This window comes from Triturus cristatus, chromosome 12 (genome assembly GCF_964204655.1).
Source record: "Triturus cristatus chromosome 12, aTriCri1.1, whole genome shotgun sequence".
In the NCBI taxonomy this organism is placed as follows: Eukaryota; Metazoa; Chordata; class Amphibia; order Caudata; family Salamandridae; genus Triturus; species Triturus cristatus.
The window spans coordinates 12706619-12722070 of NC_140595.1; the positions used below are offsets into that span (position 1 = coordinate 12706619).

At 55.0% G+C, this 15452-nt stretch overlaps 1 protein-coding gene and 1 long non-coding RNA gene across 2 annotated transcripts in view; one reads left to right on the forward strand and one right to left on the reverse strand.

Annotated features, from left to right (window-relative positions):
* LOC146772183 (uncharacterized) overlaps positions 1 to 15452 on the forward strand; it is a 30641-nt gene that overhangs the window by 13727 nt on the left and 1462 nt on the right. The window lies entirely within an intron of this gene.
* The window catches only part of HCN2 (hyperpolarization activated cyclic nucleotide gated potassium and sodium channel 2), a 265315-nt gene that overhangs the window by 13601 nt on the left and 236262 nt on the right, over positions 1 to 15452 (reverse strand). The window lies entirely within an intron of this gene.

Consider the following 15452-nt stretch of genomic DNA (forward strand, 5'->3'; position numbering starts at 1 on the left):
ACCTTGCTGATATGACCCTGTGGTGAAAACCAAGAATCCACCTCCCATGCAAGTATGCCCAAGTCTGGATTTTAGTAGATGTTAAAATCCAGCGTTAATGGGGAGTTAGCGCGATTTTGTGTATCGCTACGGTGGCCGGGGCATTGTTGTAAATATCGCAAAGCCAGTTAGCGATATTCACCCGTGTAGTTTTGTCAGGCACGCCTCCTTTGCATATCATTAGCTTTGCGATGCTGGGCGTTAAGAAAACTGGTGCTGAGGCATGGAATCACGCGCTAGCGTGTCCTTGATGATAATGCGATAAAATTATCGCCGCTTTTCACCCGAAAACGGATGCTAAAGCGGCGATAAAATTATCGCGGCCCCTTGATCATATGCCCCTTAGTGTTTATCATATGGAAGGTGCTTTTGTGCTCATTCACCCTGATTTGACTCCCGTGTTCGGTTTCCCAATATAAACAAGACCAAAAGCCCATTTCAACAAGTAAACAATGTTCTTAGAATCGCAGCCAGCTGTGGTGTGGATGATTTTTGTGCCTTTTCATTGGGTGGGTGATGTAATTCCCTCTGGTTATGCTGTTGCAATGATTGCAGTTCAGACAGGGGATAGTTCCTTTATACTCCTGTCTTTCCATGAGATTACCTTCAAGAGTTCCTTGATGTTTTTCCCAGTTCTTAGGCAAAGAGGGGAGGTTAGAAGGAAATTCCCCCTGAAATCAGGCTCCTTTTGCAACATGGGCTAATGTTTCAGAACAATTCTTTTGAATTTGGCCCTCCTTGTTGATAATTTTGATACCAATACCATTTTGTTGTTTGACCTTTCCGTGGCTTTGTTGAGAATCGTGGCTGTGTAACCTCTAGCCTTGAATTTTTCCACCATGTCGCGTTTTAGCAGATGCAACAAGTAACATATTTGTTCTTTTTCTGTTGGTGAAGAAGGGTTTATTTTGTTTGCAGCGCAGTAGAGAAGAACTCTTTTCCATTTGGCTGCCAAACACGGCCTTGTTGTGGGTCTTCTGAGTTCCTTGAGAATGTCCATGCATTATGTTGGTGATTGAAGGTATCCGAATCCTGTGACCTCAGGAGCCAGATTGAGTTGCTGTACATCGGGGCGTCTGACTCGGCCCCCACTGTGTGTGAGAAGGTGTAGGGTGTTGTGAAGCTTGTGATGTACTAGGGATCGCTCTCGTAGGTTTGTGTCTCATGGTGGCTGTGCTCATGCTGGAGCTATTAGTGTTATTGTAACTGATGTTTGAGTTTCCTGACCACATATGGGATGAGTGGGAGAGGTGGAAAAGCGTATGTGAGTGTCCCTGACCAGTCAATATTTAGTGCATTGCCCCTGGATTGTGGGTGTTTGTGTCTGGATGCAATGTTTTGTCATTTTGTGTTTTCTACAGTGGCGAAGAGACAGATTGTTGGAAGGCGGACCTCGGGGAGTCGGAGAGACCACCCAGAGGGGCCCCTACACTGTACGAAGTAGCCGAGCGCTGCTGAGAAGCCTCCGGGGAGATCCTTCTCCTATCACGTACTAGCACAGTAACACCACCACACAGGACTCAAGGAGGTTGTCTCAAGACGAGCAAGTCTTTATCAGCACTTAAAGGTTACGGGATCAATATTTACACGAAAGGGATCGAGGGATCCACAAAAGTCTCAGTGTCTCTTTAGAAGGGAAGGGGTAGCGGGACAGTCTTTGGCAGGAGCTTGGTACGAGGGTACCTGGGGCCCAGTTCTTATCCTCAAGCTGGAGGGCCTCCGGATCTCGGAGGGGTCGAGCCGCGACGGCGTCAGCAGGGCTCTGGCGTTCAGTTCGTGGAGAGCCGCGACCAGGTCAGCGGGGCTCGCAAGATGGTTTCTGCTCAGCTCGAGCCGCGACGTCGTCAGCAGGGCTCCGAGGGAGGTTTCAGCGAGGTTGGGCCGCGACAGCGTCAGCAGGGCCCCGATGTTCCGAGGGGCCTTCAAGGTTTCAGCAAAAAGGAGCCGCGACGCAGTCTGCAGGGCTTGTGGTGGTTTCAAGCAAGAGTTCTTCTCCGTAGGGTCGGCCGCGATTCGATCAGCAGGGATCTCGACTCCGGGATACAACTGCCGGTCTGTTGCGGGGTCGCCCCAGATATAGGCCTGGAGCCCTTTGATGTCCGGACCCTTGCGCCCGGGGGGTGGAGAGGCCGGGTTGGGAGCGGCCAGACGCCCAGCAGGAGAGGCGCCCGGCCCAGGAGAGATGGAGGCCGATCGCACCTCGGTGTGTGGGGACGGTTGGGGCTCCCATCGATACCACCCTCCGCCAGGGGCGAGGAAGTGTTCACGTGATACCCCCTGGCCAGTTCTTGGTGCCTCAATGTCTGGGCCTTGCTGGGGCCGAGGCCGGGTTGAGCGGGGTCATGTGGGCTGGTGTGCAGGGTCACGTGGCAGGCAACAAAATGGTGGAGCCCCGAGGTGTATGTGACCTCGTGCGGCTCGAACGGGTAGCCCGTGGAGGCCAGGGCGGGGAACGGGCCCAACCCCAGGGAAGTCAGGACCACGCCACGAGGCTGGGTCCAACAGGCGTCCCCCCCCAGCCGAAGGCAGGGAGAGTCACCCATCTCCTTGGGGATTCTCCTCGTCAAGGCGGAAGAAGCGGGATAGGCCGTCAGCGTTGGCGTGGTCATTGCCGGGCCGGTGCTCAACAGAGAAGTCCATCCCTTGCAGGGCAATGGACCACCGCAGCAGCTTGGGATTCTCGCCTCTCATTTGCATTAACCACCGCAAGGGCCGGTGGTCGGTCTGGACCCGAAAGTGGGTACCGAAGAGATAGGGCCGGAGCTTCTTAAGGGCCCACACTACTGCGAAGGCCTCGCGCTCGATGGTGCTCCATCGTTGCTCCCGGGGCAGCAGCCGTCGGCTGATGAAGGCCACTGGTCGGTCGAGTCCCTTCTCATCAACCTGAGACAGGACGGCCCCGATCCCATATTCGGAGGCGTCTGTCTGCACGATAAACTCTTTACTGTAGTCAGGGGCCTGGAGCACAGGGGCAGTGCACATCGCTGCCTTGAGAGTCTCGAAAGCTGATTGGCAGCGGGGAGTCCAGTGCACTTTCTTGGGCTGTTTCTTTGAGGTGAGCTCCGTGAGAGGCCCAACAATGCTCCCATAGTCCTGGATGAACCGCCGGTAGTATCCGGTGAGGCCCAGGAAGGCCCGTACAGCGGTCTGGGTAGTGGGGGGTTCCCATGCCTGGATGGCATCGACTTTTGGCTGGAGGGGGGCCACCTGATCGCTTCCCACCTGATGGCCCAGGTAGGTCACCGATCCTTGGCCGATCTGGCATTTGCTGGCCTTGATCGTGAGCCCAGCCCTTTGGAGGGCGGCCAGGACTGCTTTGAGGTGACCCAGGTGCTCAGCCCAGTGGTTGCTGTACACGGCAATGTCATCCAAATAGGCCGCGCTGAAGGCCTCGAGCCCGGACAAAACCTTGTTTACGAGTCTCTGAAAGGTGGCCGGGGCGTTCTTCATGCCGAAGGGCATCACCCGAAAGTGGTAATGCCCATCAGGGGTGGAAAAGGCGGATCTTTCTTGGGTGCCGGGGGTGAGCTGGATCTGCCAGTACCCGGCGGTGAGGTCCAGCGTGCTCAGGTAGTGGGCGGACCCCAAGCGGTCGATGAGTTCGTCGGCCCGGGGTATAGGATGGGCGTCCGTCTTGGTCACAGCATTCAGGGCTCGGTAGTCTACACAAAATCGTAACTCCGGGGGATGGCCTTGTGCGGCGGCCTTCGGTACCAGGACGACAGGGCTGGCCCACGGGCTGTCGGAGGGCTCGATGACCCCGAGGGCCAACATCTTCGCTACTTCGGCCTGGATGCATGCCCGTACTCGGTCGGGTACCCTGTAGGCTCGGTGCCGCACGGGGGGACTGTCCCCGGTGTTGACGTCGTGGACGCACCAGTGGGTCACCCCCGGGGTGAGGGAGAAGAGGGCTGCGTAGTCCTGCAGCAGTTGTTGACAGTCGTTACGCTGTTCCGGGGTCAGGGAGGAGGCGAGTTGGACACCCTTGATGGATCCGTCGTGGACGTCGTTCTGCAAGAGGTCGGGTAGGGGCTCGGAGTCGTCCTCGCCCCCCTCGTCGGTCGCCAGTAGCAGGCTCAGTTCGGTCCGGGCAAAGTGGGGTTTGAGCCGGTTAGCGTGTAGAACCCGGAGGGGGTTCCGGGGAGACTCTAGGTCGACTAGGTAGGTGACGGGGCTCTTCTTCTCCACCACCTTGAAGGGCCCGGTCCACTTGTCCTTGAGGGCGCAGGGCTCAACAGGGGCCAAGACCCAGACTCGCTGGCCTGGCTCGAACTCGATTGTAGAGGTGTTCCGATCGTACCACCGCTTCATGTCCTCCTGGCTGGCCTCGAGGTTGGCTTCGGCCATGGCTCGGAACTTGCGGGTCTGGTTTCGTAGGGTCAGGAGGTATCGGTAGACGTCAGGAGGGGCGCCTTGGAGCTTCGTCTCCCAGCCCTCCTTGACCAGGCTGAGGGGTCCGCGGACCGGATGCCCATACAACAGTTCAAACGGGCTGAACCCCAGGGACTTCTGCGGGACCTCCCGATAGGCGAACAGGAGGCATGGCAGTAGGACATCCCATCTCCGCCGGAGGGGCTCTTCCAGGCCCTGAATCATCCCTTTTAGGGTTCTGTTAAAGCGCTCGACCAGTCCGTTCCCCTGAGGGTGATAGGGGGTGGTGAATTTGTACGTGACCCCGCACTGCTGCCACAGGGACCGCATGTACTTGGAGATGAAGTTTGTGCCCCGGTCGCTCACCACTTCGCGGGGAAATCCCACTCTTGAGAAGATTCCCATTAAGGCCCGGCCCACCACGGGGGCCGTTACAGTTCTCAGCGGGACAGCCTCCGGGTACCTGGTGGCGTGGTCCACGAGGACCAGGATGAAGCGGTGGCCAAGGGCGGTCCGGGGGTCCAGGGGCCCCACAATGTCGATCCCGACCCGTTCGAACGGGGTGCTGACGGCTGGAAAGGGCTGGAGGGGGGCCTTGACCCGACCCCCCCGTCTTCCCGCTGGCTTGGCAGGTCTGGCAGGACCGGCAGTGGTTGTCCACGTCTCTCCGCATCCGGGGCCAGTAGAAGTGGGTCACCAGACGGCTGTAAGTTTTGTCTTGCCCTAGGTGTCCGGCGAGGGGCACGTCATGTGCCAGGTTGAGAAGGAACTCCCGGAAGCGGAGGGGGACCACCAACACGCGGCTGGCCCCGAGTTCTGCCACTTTCTGTTCACTGTACAATAGGCCCTCGGCCCAGTAGACCCAGTGGGTGCCGGTCTTGTCACCGTTGGCTTGTGCGGACGCCTGTTGTCGGCCCCCTCCGAGAGAGGGACAGGATTGCTGTTCTTGCTGGAACTGCTCTCGGGTGGGGCCCCCTTCGTGGCGCCATTGTGCAAGTTCTGGTAGGGCGCCGAGGGAAGCGATCTCTTTGGGGGAGGGTTCAGTAGGTCCAGTGTCGGTGTCCGCCTCCCCCTCGCTGCAGGCGGGGGGTGGTGCGAGCCCCGCGGGCTGGGCGGAACCGGAGGCCAGGGACGAGCGGGGGGCCTGGGCGGCCATGGACCGGGTGATGGCGCAGGCCCATTCGGATAGTCCCAGCATTCGGAGGTGCTCTCGTCGCTCCACTTGAGCCCAGGAGGAACTCTCTAGGTCGTTCCCCAGGAGGCAGTCCACTGGTGCGTCGTCGCGGACAGTCACTTTTAGTAGGCCTGTCACCCCTCCCCACTCGAAGGGGACCAGGGCCATCTGGCACAGGCTTTCGCTGTTGTCGGCCGTCCGGACGGGGCACAGCACATTGGGTAGGATTTGTTCGGGGGTCACCAGGTGGCAGCGGACAGCGGTGACACTGGCGCCGGTGTCACGAAGGGCTTCGGCACGTCGTCCATTGATGGTGACCTGCTGCTGGTATTTCTGGGTGTTGCTTGGGATGGGTGTGCGGGGCACCATTTCTCGGCTGCCCAGGCAGACCAGGGACATGGCCGCCGGCTCCCACTCGGTGGTTCCTCGGTCGAGGGGTTCTTCCTCTTCCTCTCCTTCCCCCAGGGCGGCGGCCGCCAGCTGTCGGGGCGGGGGCCTGCCGGCCCCGCCTCTTCGGTTCAGGGGGCAGACCGGATCGCTGGCATAGTGTCCGGTTTGTTGACAGCCGTAGCAGGTTACTGGGGGCCGTGGTCCGGTTCTGGCTGGGGTCGCCCCTCTTCGGGCTAGGCTTGGGGAGAGGTGTTGCTGAGGCGGCCCTCGAGGTGGGCTCCGGGGGGCCCCGGCGGGGGGGTCCCGGTTCCGGTTCGGCCCTCCCCCTCCACTGCGTTGGCGGGGAGGTCCGGTGGGGTTCCTCTGGTACTCCCCCATCGAGTTCCGGGGGACTCGGGTGTTGACCCATCGATCGGCCTCGACGGCGAGATTTCGTGGGTCGGTCATCTTTCTGTCGAGGAGGTGTTGCCTTAGCTCCACGAAGCAGTTGTTGGAGAGATGTTCCCAAACAATGAGGTCGACCAGCTGCCCGTAGGTGGTGACCTTGCTACCCTTGATCCACCCTTCTAGGGCCCGGCTGAAAAAGTCCACATATTCCACCCAGGTGGTACCAGGGATCTTCTTGCAGTCTCTGAACCGCTGGCGGTACATTTCCGCGGTTAGCCCGTAGCGGGTGAGCAGGGCCTCCTTCATGTGGTCGTAGGAGGTCATCACCTCTTCTAGCAGCTGGAGCAGTGTGTCTCGACCTTCACTAAGGAACCGACCCCACAGGCCGGCACCCCAGTCCTTTCGGGGCACCCGATGGGAGGTCATGGCCACCTCGTATGCCTTGAACTATTGTTGGATCTCGTCATTTTTATAGTACTCCTTGACGACATCTTTAGGGATATGTACCTTGGCTTCGGCAGGCGGTAGGGTGTCTCTATTACTGGGGGTGTCGGTCCCCCCTTTCTTTGCCTTGAGCTCGAGCTCTTTGAGACTTCGCTCGTGCTCAAGGGTCAGTCTCTTTTCTTCCAACTCTCGATGCCGTCTCTTCTCTTCTATTTCCTCTTGTAGCCGTAGCTGCTCTAGGGCCAGTTTCTTTTCCGCCAGCTGGAGTTCGCCGTCCAGCCGCAGTCGTGCGAGCTCTAGTTCGTGGTTCCGGACCTTCTCCCGTTCTCGTATCTCCTCTTCGGAGAGGCCGGTTTCTAGGCTGTTTCTTCCTCCGGTTGCCGGAGTCGGTGCGGTTGATGTGGCCACAGTCAGGGGCAGGGGACCTTCGTCCTGGGAGGGGCCTGCCTCGGCCTCTAGCCAGGTCCTCAGGGCTTTCTGCATCTCTTCTTTGGTACCTAGGCCGGTGGTTGCAATGCCCTTGTCCTTGCAGAACTGTTTCAATTCTTTGTGCTTGTATTCCTCCAACCGTTCGGGCTGGAACTCCGTGGTCGCGTTGTTTTCTTGGTTGCTCATGACTTCCGTTTGTCTGGATGGGTAGCTAGTGGGTTACTGGCTTGTATGTACTGCGTTCGGCTCGGATCCCGTCGCTGGCCACCAAATGTTGGAAGGCGGACCTCGGGGAGTCGGAGAGACCACCCAGAGGGGCCCCCACACTGTACGAAGTAGCCGAGCGCTGCTGAGAAGCCTCCGGGGAGATCCTTCTCCTATCATGTACTAGCACAGTAACACCACCACACAGGACTCAAGGAGGTTGTCTCAAGACGAGCAAGTCTTTATCAGCACTTAAAGGTTACGGGATCAATATTTACACGAAAGGGATCAAGGGATCCACAAAAGTCTCAGTGTCTCTTTAGAAGGGAAGGGGTAGCGGGACAGTCTTTGGCAGGAGCTTGGTACGAGGGTACCTGGGGCCCAGTTCTTATCCTCAAGCTGGAGGGCCTCCGGATTTCGGAGGGGTCGAGCCGCGACGGTGTCAGCAGGGCTCTGGCGTTCAGTTCGTGGAGAGCCGCGACCAGGTCAGCGGGGCTCTCAAGATGGTTTCTGCTCAGCTCGAGCCGCGACGTCGTCAGCAGGGCTCCGAGGGAGGTTTCAGCGAGGTTGGGCCGCGACAGCGTCAGCAGGGCCCCGATGTTCCGGGGGGCTTCAAGGTTTCAGCAAGAAGGAGCCGCGACGCAGTCTGCAGGGCTCGTGGTGGTTTCAAGCAAGAGTTCTTCTCCGTAGGGTCGGCCGCGATTCGATCAGCAGGGCTCTCGACTCCGGGATACAACTGCCGGTCTGTTGCGGGGTCGCCCCAGATATAGGCCTGGAGCCCTTTGATGTCCGGACCCTTGCGCCCGGGGGGCGGAGAGGCCGGGTTGGGAGCGGCCAGACGCCCAGCAGGAGAGGCGCCCGGCCCAGGAGAGATGGAGGCCGATCGCACCTCGGTGTGTGGGGAAGGTTGGTGGTCCCATCGATACCGCCCTCCGCCAGGGGCGAGGAAGTGTTCACGTGATACCCCCTGGCCAGTTCTTGGTGCCTCAATGTCTGGGCCTTGCTGGGGCCGAGGCCGGGTTGAGCGGGGTCATGTGGGCTGGTGTGCAGGGTCACGTGGCAGGCAACAAAATGGTGGAGCCCCGAGGTGTATGTGACCTCGTGCGGCTCGAACGGGTAGCCCGTGGAGGCCAGGGCGGGGAACGGTCCCAACCCCAGGGAAGTCAGGACCACGCCACGAGGCCGGGTCCAACACAGATTGTTGGGGTTCCACACTGTTGTAAGTATGTTTGTACGACTTGATTGTGAATTTCTTACGTGTGTACTGTTTGCTGTGTTCTGATTAGTAAATCCGCTAGGTAATTGTCTACTTTGTTTAGGTATCGTGCCATTAGGTGAATTTTGTTTGATGGCTCACTGCCATGTTAGTTGTGCTATTTGTGATAGCTGTAATGAGTGTCCCTCCTTTCTTCTGTATGTAATACATTGCAGTTGTTTTGTCTGTGCATAGTAGTACATTTCCCCCAGTATTTTGGATTGAAAAGAAAGATGTAGGATTAGTAGTTCCAGTACATTGATATGGAATGCTTGTTGTACTGACCAGTGGCCCGCACTGTGATGTCTTCCATGTGAGCCCCCATCCCATGAGTGAAGCATCCGTTCTTATTGTCACTTGCGGGATTTGGGTCCCTTGTTGTGAGTTCCGCCATTGTAGAGCCTGATGGACCTTGGGAGAAACCAACACTAGATGTTCCATGATGTTCTCCGCTTGTGACCATTGCGATGCTAAGACTCCTGAAGGGGCCTCCTATGTAGTCTGGCCTGTGGTACTATTGCAACGCAAGAAGCCATCAGCCCCAGTAGATGCTTTATCGTATTGATACTGCCTCTGGGAGATATCTGAATGAGATGTGCCCCCAAGGGGCTGGCGTCTTCCTCTGCTTCCTTGCTAGTTTTCCTGAAGATGTTGGGTGTGTTGTTGGACCCCTGCCTCTGCATCCTCTGATTTCCTTCCTCTGCTTGTGTCTGTACCAAAGAGTATTCCTCAACCGGTAGATGAGGCAGGCCTTGCACGTAGGGTTGTTATGGTTGGGAGAGAAGCAGAGATTGCAGACCTGGTGGTGGTCGGTGTGAGAAGTTGGCCTGATGTATGATGTCACTAGTTCTAGTGTACACCTTATATCAGTCCAAACAACCCTTATGGTGATTGGTTGTAAAGTCAACCTTATAGACCAGCTATACTAGTGGTAGCATGGACAAGAGCAGTCTTAGGCTAAACTCTGAATGGCATGTGAAGCCAGCTGTGATACCATATATAATCCCTTGAATACCAAATGAAAGGACACCACAACAGATATAAAGTGTATTTATTCTAGTCAAACCCTCAGCACTCTTTATGAGATTAGAGGTAAGTACAACACAGTCTTATTCAAGCATACATTAAGTCACACAGGTAAGTAATACAGTTAGGCCCTAGGGGCCACGCAAACCATATACTAAAGAAGTGGTATAAGAACCACTGTCACGGAAATAGGATAGGCCTAGGCCTAGGGAATCGCTGGGGCTACACTACACTAGCAACAGTTAGGAAGTGGGAGGCCCACGGGATTCAGGTGCAGAGTGGAAACACTCACGCGTAATGCGTAAAAGTCGATAGAATTACTAGCAGTTAGAAATTAGCAGTTTAAGGACACTTCTGAAGCAGCTAGAGAGTCGAGACTCGGAAACTAGACCCTAGGATAGTCACTACCCTTGTGAGCACCGAAGTACCCAAGTTACCTAGCCCACAGGCTGCGGGTGCATAGGTGTGAACTTGCGTCGGGTTTCGTCGTGGACTTCTATGGATGCCTGAAGGAAAGTTGCTGACAGGCAGTCAGTGAAGAGTGTCCGGTGGATCCCAAGGCTGGGATCAAGAAGAGAGGACACCTGCAAGCAGAAGGGACAGAGTCAAGGTCAATAGCCAGTGACCACGTGGAACCAGGAAGGAACCAGGCGATGTCGTGAAGATTGCAGGTGAAGGGTGAAGCTTGTCTCTGCAGCCACGGGTACCAGGAGACATCGAGGACGACCAGGACCAGGAAGCGAGCTGTCCCACCAAGGCTCTTGCTGTCGGCGGCGTCGAAGTCGAACTAGGACTCACCAAGCCTTGGCAAGCGGAACCCACGAAGAACGGAGGACTTGCTTCTGGTGCAGACCAGGAAGGTCTGGGGTGCTTCTCTTCTGCAAAGAAGCGGGAGCCAGTCTGGAGGAGCCAAACCAGCAGTGAAGATTTAAAGGTGTGTCGCCACAAAGGCCGCTAGCCAACGGGCAAGCAACCGGACAGACGCGGCAAGCAGGAAAATGCAGAAGGGCCCCACGCAGGACTCGTGGAGTGTGGGGGGCTGATCTTCGGTGCAGATGGTGGTTGGGGCTTCTCAATCCCCGGTACACAACTTCGAGGGTGCCTCAGAAGCTGCGCTGGAAGATACTGGCCACTTTTCCCAGGTAGCCGGTCCCACGTCTCTCGTCGCCTCCACGGATCTCAGCTCGGCTGTGGATGTGGATCAGGGTGGTAGAAGTCTGGAAGTCAAGGCTCTGGTCGGGCTCTGCAGTCGGTCCCTCGTAGAACTTCAGCAAAGCAAAGGGTAAGTCTCTTGATGGTGCCTGTTTGCACAGGGTAGCCACTCCTTGGCCACAAGGGAGATTCTTTAGTCTTCTTCTTTCGTTGAATGTCCAGAGTTTCTGTTCAAGTTGCAGGTTCAGGATAATCTAATCTCCTGGGGCCCAGCTACCACTCTTATACTAATCTGGGGGGCTGGGTTGCCTGCTAGGTCACGCCTTATGGGTGGGACCTGGGAGGAGGGTGGTTACACCCCCTTCCCTTTGTCCAGTTTCGCGCCAGGACTGGGGCTGGTGTGACCCAGCACCGGTTTGAACTGGACTATGCATGGGACACCTTGCGTGCCCCAGGCATGTCTCATTCCTTTCAGCCCTCCCTGCCCCAATACACTAAAGTCTGTCTGGGGAGGTGCTAGCACCTCCCCAAGCAGGAAACCTATTGTCCAAGCCTCCCTTGCCGGGATCACTCCCAGCAGCAGGAGGTCAGACTCGTGTCTGTGGCAGCAGCATCCATTTTGTGATGCTGAGGCTTTGGTCAGAGGTTACACAGCAAAGTAGGATTTTAACATGTCTCTCCCTCTAGAAGGGAGGGATAATATCCTCATCACCAGAAATGGTATGGGGGTATTATTCCAAAGTGTTAGACACCTTACACGACATGTTTTGATAAAGCCAAACCATAGTTACCATAACCGTTTAAGATTATAAGGCACTTTAAGAGTATATGGTAGGCTATATCATAGAACAGCTATAAGGACATGGTTCCTAAAGCTGCAGACAGGCTCAGCTCATGCTAGAGCACCATCTCACATGTTACCAAGCACTCTGCCTCCAGGATTGTTAAGGCCTGCCATAGGAGTGGCTGATAGGTACACATGTGTCTATATATAAGAGTAGATATAGGCATACTATATCTAAGCAAGGGGTGATTACACGACCTTGCCCAAGCTGAGTGATCAGCCAGTTGTGTCTGATTGGAAGGCCAGACCAGGGGTGGCATAATACATGCTGCAGCCCCTGGGAGGCCTAGGGTACACCTATGCCCTGGGTACCTAGGGTACACTGTACAGGGTCCAATAAGGTGATCCTTACCAATTGTGTATGTACCTAGGGTACATGGAGTCCATTTTAAAGAGAGAGCAGACAGCCTGAGACTCTGAATGGCAGGATCTCAGGCCAACTAAGTCGAAAAACCAGCTAGACACTAGGCAAAAAGTTGGGGGTAACCATAGTCAGATATCCACCTTCCTACAGTCAGTCCACTGAAATGTGGAGGGGTACTACTGGAAGGGTGTCCTTTTCCAGCACTGTCCACATATTCTTGATGATGGAGTCCACAGGGTAAGGAGCGCAGTGCCCTGGTGTGGGCCCGAGGGATGGCGATAAACCTTGTTTGGGGGGGAAAAAGGTGGAGTCGCGATCAGTCACTCAATCGATGGTCTTCTGGTGGTATCGAAATTGAAACAACCAAAAGGGCCTGAAGGAAAACACTACAAGTTACCAAAGCCGGAACCTTGTCAGTACACATCTGAACCTAATTGTGGGAATTACAATCTAGCATGGATCGATACCCATAAGCATTGCCAGCTAAGGGAGGAGTCACTGTACCTCAAAGAATAGCAAACGTCTGAGTCCAACACTAGATGACAGGACTATGCAGAGTAGGTGTAGCCACAGCAACATATGCTTTGATCAGAGATTTACTGAAGGTAAGTAACTTATGTAGATTCATGTGAGGGAAGGATTTGGTAGTGTCTCCGTGCATCAAAGTGTGCTAATGGGCAGGCCCCCCTGCTTGTTTGTAGAAATGGAGGTGCAAATTTACAACCGTGTGTGAAGCAGCACAGTAACTTAGGTTGTTGTTTTAGATGGCGACAGCAGGACAATGTAAATTCGCAAAATTATGCTACTAAGCCACATTCATGTAGTTATGTGTGTCGGAAGCTGGCTCTGTATATACTGTACCAAAGTGAGGTATAGTGTGCACAGAGTCCGGTGGAACGCCAAAGGTAGGCAGAGGTAATAGTAGATAGCACCTTACTCTCTTTTATGGTATTGTGGGCGAATAGTAAGGCAGTATCAGAGGGCTGTGTTAAGCATTTGTTGTACACACTCGGGCAAGAAATGATGTCACACACTCAAAGACTGAACTCAGACCAGCTGTTTGTATCAAAAATATTTTTTTGTTTTTTTTTATTTTTGGAACCAAGCAGGACTTGGTACAGGTAGGTGGAATTGTACTTTTCCAGACAGATTAATCAACAAGCAAGCTGGATGAGAATGACTTTTGTTACTGGTTTGTGCAAAGACTCAGTTACAGATGAAATTTCTTTGGGTTACCTTTAAGATTACTTGTTCTACTCAGTGTGATATGCCTAGATATCACACTGGGACATATCCTAGATAAAAGGTAAGTAAACATTTTTTATCAAAACATCTTTTCTTATGTTTCCGTACATAAACCCTCAACACTTTGAAGTTTTTCAGAGGAAAACAGTCAATGCAATCCTATGGTGAAAAATGGTTATTAGTTTGCAGGTAAGTAAACTGTCTTGAGTGTTGAGTTTCTGGGGTGAGAACAAGGGCTCCCCCAGGGTCTGGGATGCACTGAAAAAGCACCCTCAGCTGCACTAGGGCGGCGGGTGCAGAATGCTGAGGCCCAATGTTATCCAATGGGGCTAGGGGGCCGTTCGTTGGTGGCTGCGCTCAGGCAGGCCACAAGGTTGAGGAAGCAAAGCTTTTAGGGTAAAGCTCAGGGCAAAGGGGGATCCAAGTTAGCACACAAGGTGCACTCACAGCATCACAGGGGTGGCTGGGTGCACGGTGCTGGATTGACGTTGGGTGCCCTGTTGGTTTCAATGGAAAGCTCCGGTCAGAACAACCACTGAAGACTCGGGCACAAAGATTTTCTGGAGGCAACCACCGATTGGAGAGGTAAATTGTGATGCTGGGGGTTACCTAGACACCGTTGGTTGAGCCACCCAAGACTGTGGGGCGTCGGGTGCAGGGGTGTCTTGAGATGTCAGGTTTTCCTTACCAGTTCTGGTCGGAGGGATCCTCCAGATAGAGGCTGCAGCTGTTGTCAGGAGGCAAGTCCGGGATCACCAGATCCAAGGTCCGGATCGCTGGGGATTCTTCCTTGTGGTGTTGGGCCTCTCTAACTAGGTCCGTGGGCGTCTGGTGCACACTTGAGGTTTCGGCTGTAGCCAGAGTCTGGTTCTTGAGCAAGTCTGGTGCTCATGGGAGACACAGTCTTTGTAGGAAAGGCAGGGCAGGTCCTCCGGGTTCTGGGAGGCTGCTGGCTCCAGGACACGTGGGGATTCTGCTGGAGCAGGTCGAGGTCGGGACAGGCAGGTAGGGTTGGAGCCAAGGCAGTTGATGTCCTACTCTTCTTCTTTCAGCATGGCTCTTCAGTCTTTCTTCTTCTCATTGCTTGTCTGAGTAGATAAGGTTCGGCGTTGCCCCTAAATGCTAAATTTAGGGGTGTTTCAGGTAGGTATAGTGTGGGACTAATTGTTCCCTTCTTTGGGGTGGGTACACCGCCCTATTATGCCACCATCCAGTAAGAGGGGGGCATAAGCCTCACTCTGGTTGGCTGGGTCCCCCCATCTTCAAGATGGCTGGAACTGAGAGTTGTGATTTGCCTCGCCTCCCCCACCATAGTGGTGGAGTTGGCAACGGTGGGCACACCTCTCCTCCTATCTTGGTTTTCCCACTGATTTCCCCCTCCCAGAGTGAGGGTTAGAACCTGTGGGGCCAGTTGCAGGGAGCAGCAAATGGCTGGGTCAATAACAAAGGCAGGAAGCCTTTGTAGCTTCCCCTTCGTGGACACAGCCCATCCTGAGGGAGGAAGCTTCGCACCTCGTCCCAGGATGTGCAGTGTTTCAGGACTCCGAGAACTGGAGTCTCTCGACCCAGGGGTCTAGAAACATGTCTGGTGGTGGTAGCTGGCAAGCAACCAGTCAGCCAGGACACCATGTAATTTTTCAGGGGGCATCTCTAAGATGCCCTCTGGGTGTATTTGGCATTAAATCCCACAGTGGCTTCCTTGTGGGTTAAATGTGCTGATGCTGTGGAGTTCGTAATGACAAACTCCCAGACCATATACTCTTTATGGAAGTACTGCACTTACGATGTCTAAGAATTGGCTTAGACACTGTAGGGGTACAGGGCTCGTGCATCTGTACCCTCACTAGTGGTATAGTGCATCCACTTAGAGGGGTGGCATATGTATAGTAGAGGGAGCGGCTGTAGGCATGGCACACAGCGGTGTGTGCCATATCGACTCTTCACTTTTCTCTGCACCAAAACACTCAGCCTGCCATGGATGTGTGTGTGTGTATTAAGGTACAGGGCCTCTAAGGGTGGCACAATAAGTGCTGCAGCCCTTAGAGGCCTTCCCTGGTCACAGTGCCCTTGGTACCCATGGTATCTTTTACAATGGACTTACATGTGGCCAGAGTGCCAATTGGTTTTG